Source organism: Silurus aristotelis, assembly GCF_946808225.1.
Source record: "Silurus aristotelis genome assembly, chromosome: 3".
NCBI classification, from domain to species: domain Eukaryota; kingdom Metazoa; phylum Chordata; class Actinopteri; order Siluriformes; family Siluridae; genus Silurus; species Silurus aristotelis.
In genome coordinates, this window is record NC_139576.1 from 33,568,391 (window position 1) to 33,578,691 (window position 10,301).

The 10,301-nt window shown below is 40.5% G+C and overlaps 3 long non-coding RNA genes across 3 annotated transcripts; all 3 read left to right on the plus strand.

The window, feature by feature from the left end:
* Positions 1-1,126: 1,126 nt before the first annotated feature.
* On the plus strand, positions 1,127-1,646 carry LOC310723272. The gene is made up of 3 exons (XR_014532627.1): positions 1,127-1,235; positions 1,395-1,448; positions 1,601-1,646. It is a non-coding gene; the product is annotated as an uncharacterized lncRNA (long non-coding RNA).
* A 2,327-nt stretch (positions 1,647-3,973) lies between these two features.
* Positions 3,974-7,742, plus strand: LOC310723249. Its single transcript, XR_014532620.1, has 3 exons — positions 3,974-4,027; positions 5,355-5,481; positions 7,449-7,742. It is a non-coding gene; the product is annotated as an uncharacterized lncRNA (long non-coding RNA).
* Positions 7,743-7,937: 195 nt separating this feature from the next.
* Positions 7,938-10,066, plus strand: LOC310723250. Its single transcript, XR_014532621.1, has 2 exons — positions 7,938-8,929; positions 9,130-10,066. It is a non-coding gene; the product is annotated as an uncharacterized lncRNA (long non-coding RNA).
* The last annotated feature ends 235 nt before the right edge of the window (positions 10,067-10,301 follow it).

A 10,301-nucleotide genomic window follows, 5' to 3' on the forward strand; every position in this document is an offset into this window, starting at 1 on the left:
TTTAACTGAAGATCAAAGCTTGGAATAGAAGAAACTAATAACACTAATAATAATAATAATAATAAGAATAATAAGAATAAGAATAAGAATAAGAATAAAAAGAAGAAGTGCATTAGTTAGAAACAGTTGAATTGAAACTCACAGGTTACATTGACAATTGTCAGTCTCACACTGCCCTCTAGTGGCACTGTCTTAGTCCTCATTCGGGCGCGGATGCAACAAAAAAACAAAAAAAACCCACTGACGTCATTACCGGACCTTGTTGAGCGCAGGAAGCGACCACGTGACCACTGTGCAATTCATCAACTCACTCTGGACGTTTTTTTGTTTGTGTGTATCCTAGCAACTGTAGTAAACAAACCAGCGGCTAATAATCACGAGCTGAAAAGTTGTCATTTTGCTGCAGCGCGTCGAAAGGTAAAGTTCTCTCTTTTCTTCACTCTCATACTGAACATGTAATATAGTACATTTCATACTGTACATTTCAGTGTGTATCCCCTTTTCTGGATAATTTCTCTTGACAAATTTTACAACATTGTCTGTTGTTTTTCTCAGAAAATAATTTTAAATACACCAAAAAATTCAAGAAAGGAAAAAATCCAATGTTATTTAAACTTTACAGGCAAAAAACGTTTAAGATATTTTATTTTATTTTTCGCGTTGTTTACGTAAAAAATTAATCAATACATAAAAATACACAAATAAATAAATAAATTTAGGCGCGGATGCAAAGAAAAAAAAAACTACGTGCGCGGCATGCCGGGTGATGACGTCACTCAATATGCCGCTACATAATTTGTCCCGCCCCTTCTTACAGATGATTGGCTATAATTTTAAACAAAACCTGGATTGTTCAGACAGACAGATAGATATAGATAGATAGATAAATGTTTAGTGTTAGAATTTTAAATGTTTTGATGTTTTTGTATTTTTGCAGTTATAAACAGACAAATGGAATCTCTTCCTCCATGTGGTGACGGCCCCTGGAACACTTCAGTGGAAAGGTGTGTGTGTGTGTGTGTGTGTGTGTGTGCATGTGTTGAGTACGTGGGTATTATAAGTTCTTATTCTCTCTCTCTCTCTCTCTCTCTCTCTCTCTCTCTCTCTCTCTCTCTCTCTCAGGATACAAACAAGGACTAACAATGAAAGGGGTGATGGTCCCAGAATTAACCGAGTGTATGTGGATGCCATCATACCCAACAATATAATGGGACGTCAACGGAATCCAGACCGAAGTAAGTTTCTCTTCAAAGCAGATGCTGTTACAGAACCACGGTGAACAAGTGTGTGAACGAGTGTGTGTGAGTGAGTGTGTGAATTTAATTTAATTTAATCATGTTGGATTTCATAAATTTTTATCATGTTAAATGTGTTTGTTTGTTTTTTCTTTGCAGTTAATGTTATTCGTGTCAGGGTCATTCGGATCAGACATTAGAGTCCAGACATGTGTAAGTATCTTTTGAAAGGAAATGCTGTTACAGAACCACACTGTGAACGAGTGTGTGAACGAGTGTGTTAAATCTCATTCAGCTACTATACATGCAATCGTGTGCGTCTTGTTCCTGCTGTTAAAGTGTGTGATCTTCTTGTTGTTTTTCAGATTCTGTGAATGATCACCTGCAAACCTTCACCACCACCTAATGATAAAAAATATCACAAAAATATAATTTCTTTAATATATTATCATATTTAAAAACAAAAAAATAAAAAAAAAGTAAATAAACCCTGTGTCTCTGATTGTATTACTCCCCATTCTACTGGATCCACTGCAGGGAGTTTAGTTGGTGGCACCTGAAACTTCAGATCCCAGGTGCTGCACAGGTTAAGACTCAGACACACACAGACACACAGACAGGACGAAGCCTCTTCTGCAGCTGGCTTACAAAAAACCCTGCAAACAGTTCACTGAATCACTGTGGTCTGTTGAAATGAAGAGAAACGTGTCTGGCTCAGATGGTGTCCAGCATGCAAGTATGTCTCCAGACCTGAACCCTATTGAGCACCTGTGGGGCATCCTAAAGTGGAAAGTGAAGAAGCACCATGTGTCTAACATACAGCAGCTCTGTGATGTCATTATAGAGGAGTAGAAGAGGATCCCTGCAACAACCTGTGCAGCTCTGGTGAATTCGATGTCCAGTAGGATTAAGGCAGTGTGAGATAACAATGGTGATCACACAAAATATACTTAATCTATACAAATTATACTTACTTTTGTTTTCAGATATATTGACAATAATGGCTGTATGTTGAGTTATTTTTTAGAGGGCAGTAAATCTGTACTGCTGTACAAGCTGCACATAGACTACTCTTAAATATATCCAAGTTTCATTTCTATAGTATTGTCCATTGAGAAAATCTATTACAATGGCTGCTGAAATGTAAGGGGTGTATTTACTTTTGTGAGATACCATATATATTATATATAAATGTCAGTCCAAACAGTTTAAAACAGTTGTTAAGATTTTACATGAGCCATGTAGACTTTAGCATTTTCCTTCCTGTAAAATTTGTACACATTTGCCTTAATTTCAAAACGCCTGAAAAACTGTAATGGAAGGAAACAATGCAGAAGAATCTGTATGCGCTCTGTTATACTGCATTTCTGTATAATAAAGATGCTTTCTATATCTGTATATCTTTAATATTTCTAAAACAAGTTAGTTAAGGATATTTTGATAATATTGATATTCCATATAGTATATAAATATTTATAATACTATAGGAATATAGGAAACTGTATCTTCTGCTGTATCACCACTTATCATGACCGCGTTCACTCACTCAGTCAAAGCAGATGCAGCGCAGGTTTAAAAGGGGATTCGAGTGCATGGCTGAGATCATGGCTGAAAGAAAAAGAAGCAAAATCTGAAGTTATTACACACCAGTTAACAATGATGAAGCTTCATGTACCACAAATTTAACAAAGCATCTAAAAGTAAAACACCCTATAGAGCATGTCTGAGTACAGCTGAGGAGAGCAGAGGAGGAACACAGACACGACCCCCATCTTCTGGATTGATTTAGTTCTTTAGTAGAATCTTTTCAGAGAGTTTTACTTTATACCAAACAGATTGTTTCAGATATGAAGATATTTCAACTGGACATTTTTTAACAGTTATTTATTTAAAAACATTTTATACATATTTCATAGAAGTATCGTATCGGTGATACTCGTCTTGAAAGTACTCGGTATCGGATTAAAAAGAAAATGATTAGTATCGCTCATCAATATCGACGACACCAGTGGAAATACTTGACTCTGTGTGGTGTGATGTGAAATCAGACACGGGACTGCAGACTGCAGCTCACTGGAAGTATTTAATGTTTCTTCTGATAAACACACAACAAATCAGCAGCCCCTGTGGTGATATTTCACTTATTGTTCTCTATAATATAAATGTGTGGTAGACTTATCACCATGTGCCCTCACATTCATAAAAATACAAACAAAAAGTGTAAAATATTCACACAGATAGATAAAGAAACCTCACACAGAAACTTCAGTGAGAAGAAATACAAAAAAATATTTCGGCTGCTCCCTTTAGGGGGCGCCACAGCGGATCATCCTCCTCCACACTACCCTGTCCTCTATTTCTGCTTCTTTCAACCAAAAATATATCAATAAATAATAAATAAATATAAAATTAATTCATATAAAATTTAATCAGGTTATTATAAATTTAGGAGAAACTCACCACTCCAATGAGATTACAATACAGAAAGGGAAGAGGAGGAGTCAGGACAGGAAGTGACATCGCCTTCTATTATCAAGGCATTTAAGAGAAGCACCCATTTTGTTTAGGTAACCACATTTATAAACACATATATGAGTATAAACAAGACAAATCAACAATTTAGTATAAATTGAAACAGGACATGTAAATTTAACAGGGTAAATTATACACCTGTTACATACATCTATAGGTTTAAAACGGCGGAAAAGGTTTGTCACGGGTCATTGTTAAATAGCGGCACGGGCGATGTGGGCGTGGCTAAATGGCGTTGCTGTGAAGCGGAATCCAGAGAGGTGCAGTGAAAGTTTATAAGTTAATAATATGTTGATATGTAAATATTCATCGTGTTTTGTCTGTAAGTTTTACTGTCAAACAACGTTTCTAAACATGTTTTTATTTTTATACAGTAGTATTATTATAGGAAAGTTTTTTTTAACAAGATCGAAGCCTATTATACTTTTGAAGACGTTTGCGGAAGTATATCTTCCCGTGATGCATTGCGGCATTGACCAGATTAAATAAATATAAAATTCTTAAAGAATTAAACATTAAAAGAGACAGTATTGTGATCAAAATGATGTTTCAACACTACATTTTACAATGTAACCCAAATTAAGTGAGTGATTTTTTTTTTTCAACTACCATGATAGGGTCAACTGTACAGATCTCGTTATATAAATACAGTGTATGAAATATTTGAGTTTGGTCCGGGTCGGGACTCAATACACGTCTCTTCATAATCACCTGCTCTCACATTCTCTCTCTATCCCCCGACCCGGACTACCTTTTACTGTGTTCATTATTTAACCCGGACTACCTTTTACTGTGTTCATTATTTAACCCAGACTACCTTTTACTGTGTTCATTATTTAACCCAGACTACCTTTTATTGTGTTCATTAATTAACCGGGACTACCTTTTACTGTGTTCATTATTTAACCCGGACTACCTTTTAATGTATTTCATTATTTAACACTGACATGTAGTAGCAGAAGTAATTACTTAGTTTGTATGTATGTATGTGTGTGTGTGTGTATATATATCCTTGATCACTAGTCCTAGATTAGGTTGACCCAGAACACTCAGTTCTTGTCTTTATCCTCTCTTCATACGCTTCACTGTGAGAAAACCCCAACTGTCACCTTTTAGTATGGCTAATCCGCGTTTTGTTGCTTCTGCTAAACGAATAACATGACCAGATGTGGAGTTATTATCGTCAACCGTTTTTATGTTCTCACAATTTGTTAATATGTATCTTGTCATTAGTAGTTATAGTAATTTTTTTTGTATGCTTCTGTTGACCATACCCTGATCTTTTTGTGGCATGCATGTGTTACTTTGCTCGTACACACACAGGGTTCCTGTGTTTCTGTTTTAGGCTTATCTTTTGCAGGTTCAGCATAACCTTGTGGAGTTGTCTCTCCTAACTTTCTCTTCTGTTCTCACACACACACACACACACACACACACACACACACACACACACACACACACCTGGCAGCCCACCCCCTTTTTCTCCTTCTCTTTGGAAGTATATCTTCATGTGTGAGACAATAAACCTTTGAACTTCTCTCTGAAAGCCGACTCGTGTGTTTAATTGAGACTTCCCCGTATACGTAGGGATGAGAGGAAAGGCTGAATTCAAGGATATCCTGTCCAGGTGACAGAAGGGAATCCTGCCCAAGCGGCAGAGGATAAAACACTTCCTTACAGTTCTTGGGGGCTCGTCCGGGATATCAGCATTCGGGTAAGTGCTGATTTGGTATCCTGTCATACCGTTAACAGTGTAGGCACTCACCTCGTATGCTGATATCCGTGTTGTGCTGATTTGGTATCTTGTCGTACCGTTAACAGTGTAGGCACGCACCTCGTGTTGTAAGCGAATTTGAATTTGACGTCTCAAGTTACTGTGACTACAGAGACGGTTCAGCGCGCGCTACACGACGGTACAACGTCGACAACAAATTCGCTTACAATACGAGGTGCTTGCCTACACTTTCAACGGTTTATCTATCTCGATCTCTGGCCTCCAACCTTTTTATCTAACATTGTCAGACAGTTGTACCTATATTGGATTATGGGTCATTCTTGGACAAAATATCCTAAAACAGATCCTGAGGAAGCCCCTCGGGACTGGATGAATCCTTGTGGTCTCACTTTTTATACTACCTCCTGGCTAGACAATTTAGCAGGGTGGACTGTATCACAACCTCAATTTCTGACTTATCCTCATGGTGGAACTTTTAAATCTCAGTCTGCACATTCCCAAATTTATGAAGGTTTGGGCGATCCTAACTGGGATTATTCTTACTTGGGTGATAGTTATCAAAAATGGGTGGAAATGAAACAAATCTGGGATAAATATCACTCTATACTGAACTCAAAAAGAGAACTTAAGTCTCTGCCCAGAACCGAAGCCAAGCCAAAACCACCTTTATAGCCAAATGCTCCACCCCCACCCGATCGGGATGGCACGTTAGTGTCTCCTTCGGTCCCAAAGATCGATCCTCCTCCCTGGCCCAAAACCCACACTAATGCGGTATGCGTATGGTCAAAGTCGGCCTGCGGTCCCAAAATTACATCCGCCCTCGATTGGGGACCTTAGAGACGTTATCAGGGTTCTTCCATCCCCATCTAAACCCCTGCATTTCATTGACATGCTAATGAGCTCTACCTGCCCTAATCATTTGACAGGCGCAGACTATAGGTTTATCCTTCATGCAGTACTAGGAGACAGTTACGACGAGAAAACGCTTCGACGAGGGGGAAGGGTCGAAAAAAGTAAGAGCAAAACCACTTCTATTATTATCACTGGGCTGAGCGAGATGCTCTCTCAGAGTTAAAAAAAGGAGTTGACCAAATTCCTACTCCAGCAGCAGCAGGCCAATAGAGATCTCTCTCAAGTATCTGACTCTAAACAGGAGAAGGGTGAAACCACTTCCGAATTTTTAACCCGATTTAAGGAGACTTGGACTTTATTGGGAGGGATGGAGTTAGAAGACGCAGACAGTAACCCTCTGTTCCTCACGACTTTTATGCATAACTGTCATCAAGAGGTACAGAAAGTCCTGAAGTATCAGCTCACCGATCGTAGTAACCTGTCCTTCCGTATTTTTCTCCACCATCGTTTTGTTTTTATGCCTGATTGTCCGTTTAATCTCTTGGGCCGAGATCTCATGAGTAGGCTGCACATTTCTCTCACCTTTTCTGTCTCTAAACTCACGGTTTCAGTTCCTGATTATGCTCCTCTGTCATATCTTTCTAACATGAACATGAACGACTGTTTTCTCTCTAACGCACAGAAATTACCACTCCCTTCTTCACTGGAAGAATTGCCATCTCTCCTCTGGGCGGAGCATAAGGATGATGTGGGCTTGGTTCATTGTCCTCCTTATGAGCTAAACTAACACATTTGCATCCTGTATTTTTCAAACAATATCCTGTCTCTGAATCAAAGTTGCAGGGAATAGACAAGATCTTGACCTCTCTGTTACAACAGGGTGTGATCAAGCCTTGTGTGAGTTCCTACAACACACCCGTTAACCCAGTTCCTAAGCCGGACGGCACTTGGTGCTTCACTCAAGACTTGAGGAAAAAAAATGATGTTGTGGTTCCTATTGCACCTGTTGTGCCCGATGTGGCCTCTATTATCGCTTCAATTCCATGAAATCATACACACTTCTCAGTGATTGACTTGTGTTCTGTCCTTTTCAGCGTTCCTGTAGAAGAGCAGACGCAGCCTCTTTTTGCCTTCGCGCACAGGGGGCGCCAGTACACTTTGACACGTCTGCTACAAGGATTCATTGAGTCCCCGGCAGTCTTTTCCGCTGTGGTAAGGGACGCACTTTGTGATCTTGCTCTCCCCTCTGACTCTGTTGTCTTACAGTATGCAGATGATCTCCTGATCTCCACAGTCTCCGAGGACCTCTGTGAACAAGCCTCCCTGTGCCTTCTGCATCATCTGGCAAAAAAAGGATTCAAGGTATCCAAAACCAAACTTCAGTTTTCTAGAACCACTCTAAAATACCTAGGGTTCGAACACTCTTTTAAGGCAGCAAATGCCTCTCTAAAGATCGTGTACAGGTCGTTTTTACACAAGGCGTCCCTCCACAAAGCATGCTCTCATGGCTTTCCTGGGACTAATTAACTACTGCCGTCCATGGATACCTGACTGCTCTTTCCACGACACCATGTGACCATGTCTGTTCCTGTCCAAAACACTTGACACCGTGGCTCAGGGTTTACCTGCATGTCTTCGTGCGGTGGCTGCCTGTGCTTTGATGGTTCAAGACGCTGAAAAATTAGTGTTGTCTCATACTATGATCTTGCACTCTCCACATCAGGTGAAACAGGTCCTTCAGAACCTGCACACACAACACATGACAGCTCAGAGAAGATCCGGCTATGAAACTATCCTTTGCTCGACCAGTAATTTGGAAATCAAGGCCACCTCTTCTTTTGACACTTTAGGTCATGCGTTTGACTAATGCACAAGACGACACACTGCACGACACCACACATGATTGCTGCTCTGAGGTCATTCACTCACCTAGTATACGGCCAGATTTGTCTTCCACTCCTTTAGAGAGGGGTGAGTCACTTTCTGTGGATGGCTCATGTTCGGTAAATTTCTGTGTGGTTACTCTCTGTTCCTTACCTGATGTCACTGTTGAAGCTTACTCTTTGCCTTTTTTTTCAGCACAGGCTGCTGAACTCTTCGCCTTGACTCGTGCATGTGTCCTTTCTGAAGGAAAAGATGTCACGATCTACACTGACTCCCGATACGCCTTTGATATTGCGCACGATTTTGGCCGCATCTGGCAATCCCGTGGTTTCCGCTCGGCTGAAGGGAAATCCTTAGTTTAGGACCTTATCACTGCTTGCTGTCTTCCTCGCACACTGGCCATTGTACAAACAAAAGCCCATTCTTATGACAACAATGTAGAAGCCAAAGGTAATTCCTTGGCTGACAGAGTGGCAAAAAGTGCGGCTCAAACTCAGGTGTTTTTTCCCACTCTTAGCGCTCCTATTAACACCTGCCTCCTTTCCTCCGCTCTCATTCCTGATTTACATTTTCCATCTGTCCAATCCTCAGCCACCTCGAGTGATTCTGCCTTTTGGCAATCACACAATGCCTACGTGGCCTCCGATGGCCTTTGGTACAGTCACTCATGCCTTCCATTTCACTGCGTGAAGTAGGATATGAACAGATATTTTTGTATAGCTAACTTAAACTGCATGATAGACTCGATTTTGTCTAGGTGTCTAATCTGTGCCCAGAATAATATTACTAAGAGTGCAGCGAAACACGAAAGTCTCCCATTACCTGCGGATCCCTCTTAACTGTGTGTTTACATGTACCCTGCGTATATAACTATTTTTCTTTATGTTACAGAAGCATAGCCTTTTGACATCCCCATGAGTTCTCTAGGAGACATGGTTCCTGTTCCCCTCAGTCATCTTTCATCGAGGTCCGGTGACAACTCCTCAGACCCTTCAGACATCCTTACAACTGTAGGACGTGTCAAGGAAAGCTACGGGGAACGGAACAACAACCTCTCATCAATCCAGGGAAGTGACACAACCAGTGACCGGTATGGTTGTCTTTCTGATCAGCCTTGGGGCTTGGATACCCGCCCAGGCTCATCCACACAACAACACCTTCTGGCAATACGCCAACTAGACGGCCCGTCAGCACACAGCAGGTCCATGCAACCTGTCCCTCGTGTTTCTGAATATTATCCTATTCCTATGCGACATGTCTGATTGTTTAAGTTGTGATTTATCCATTCTTATTTATCATGGATAAAACGGGGGAATTGTAAGATATTCTTGATCACTAGTCCCAGATTAGGTTGACCCAGAACACCCTCGCATTTTAGTATGGCTAATCCGCGTTTTGTTGCTTCTGCTAAACGAATAACATGACCAGATGTGGAGTTATCTTCAACTGTTTTTATGTTTACAATTTGTTAATATGTATCTTGTTGTCATTAGTAGTTATAGTAATTTTGTTGAATGCTTCTAGAATAACCTTTTTGTATGCTTCTGTTCCCCATACCCTGATCTTTTTGTGGCATGCATGTGTTACTTTGCTCGTACACACACAGTGGTTTCTGTATCTCTGTTTTAGGCTTATCTTTTGCAGGTTCAGCATAACCTTGTGGAGTTGTCTCTCCTAACTTTCTCTTCTGTTCACACACACACACACACACACACACACACACACACACACACACACACACACCTGGCAGCCCACCCCCTTTCTCTCCTTCTCTTTGGAAGTATATCTTCATGTGTGAGACAATAAACTTTGGAACATCTCCATAAAAGACTGACTCGTGTGTTTAATTGAGACTTCCCAAAGCGCTTGTAGGAGAGGAAAGATCGAGAGGAAAGGCTGAATTCAAAGGCATCCTGTCCAGGGACAGAAGGCAATCCTGCCCAAGTGGCAGAGGATAAAACACTTCCTTACAGTGTGTTACAGGATTTGTAATAGGGAACATTTATAAAATGAGCAGGGGAGTAAATAATTATTTCCCCCACTGTAGATATGAAGCTGTAGAA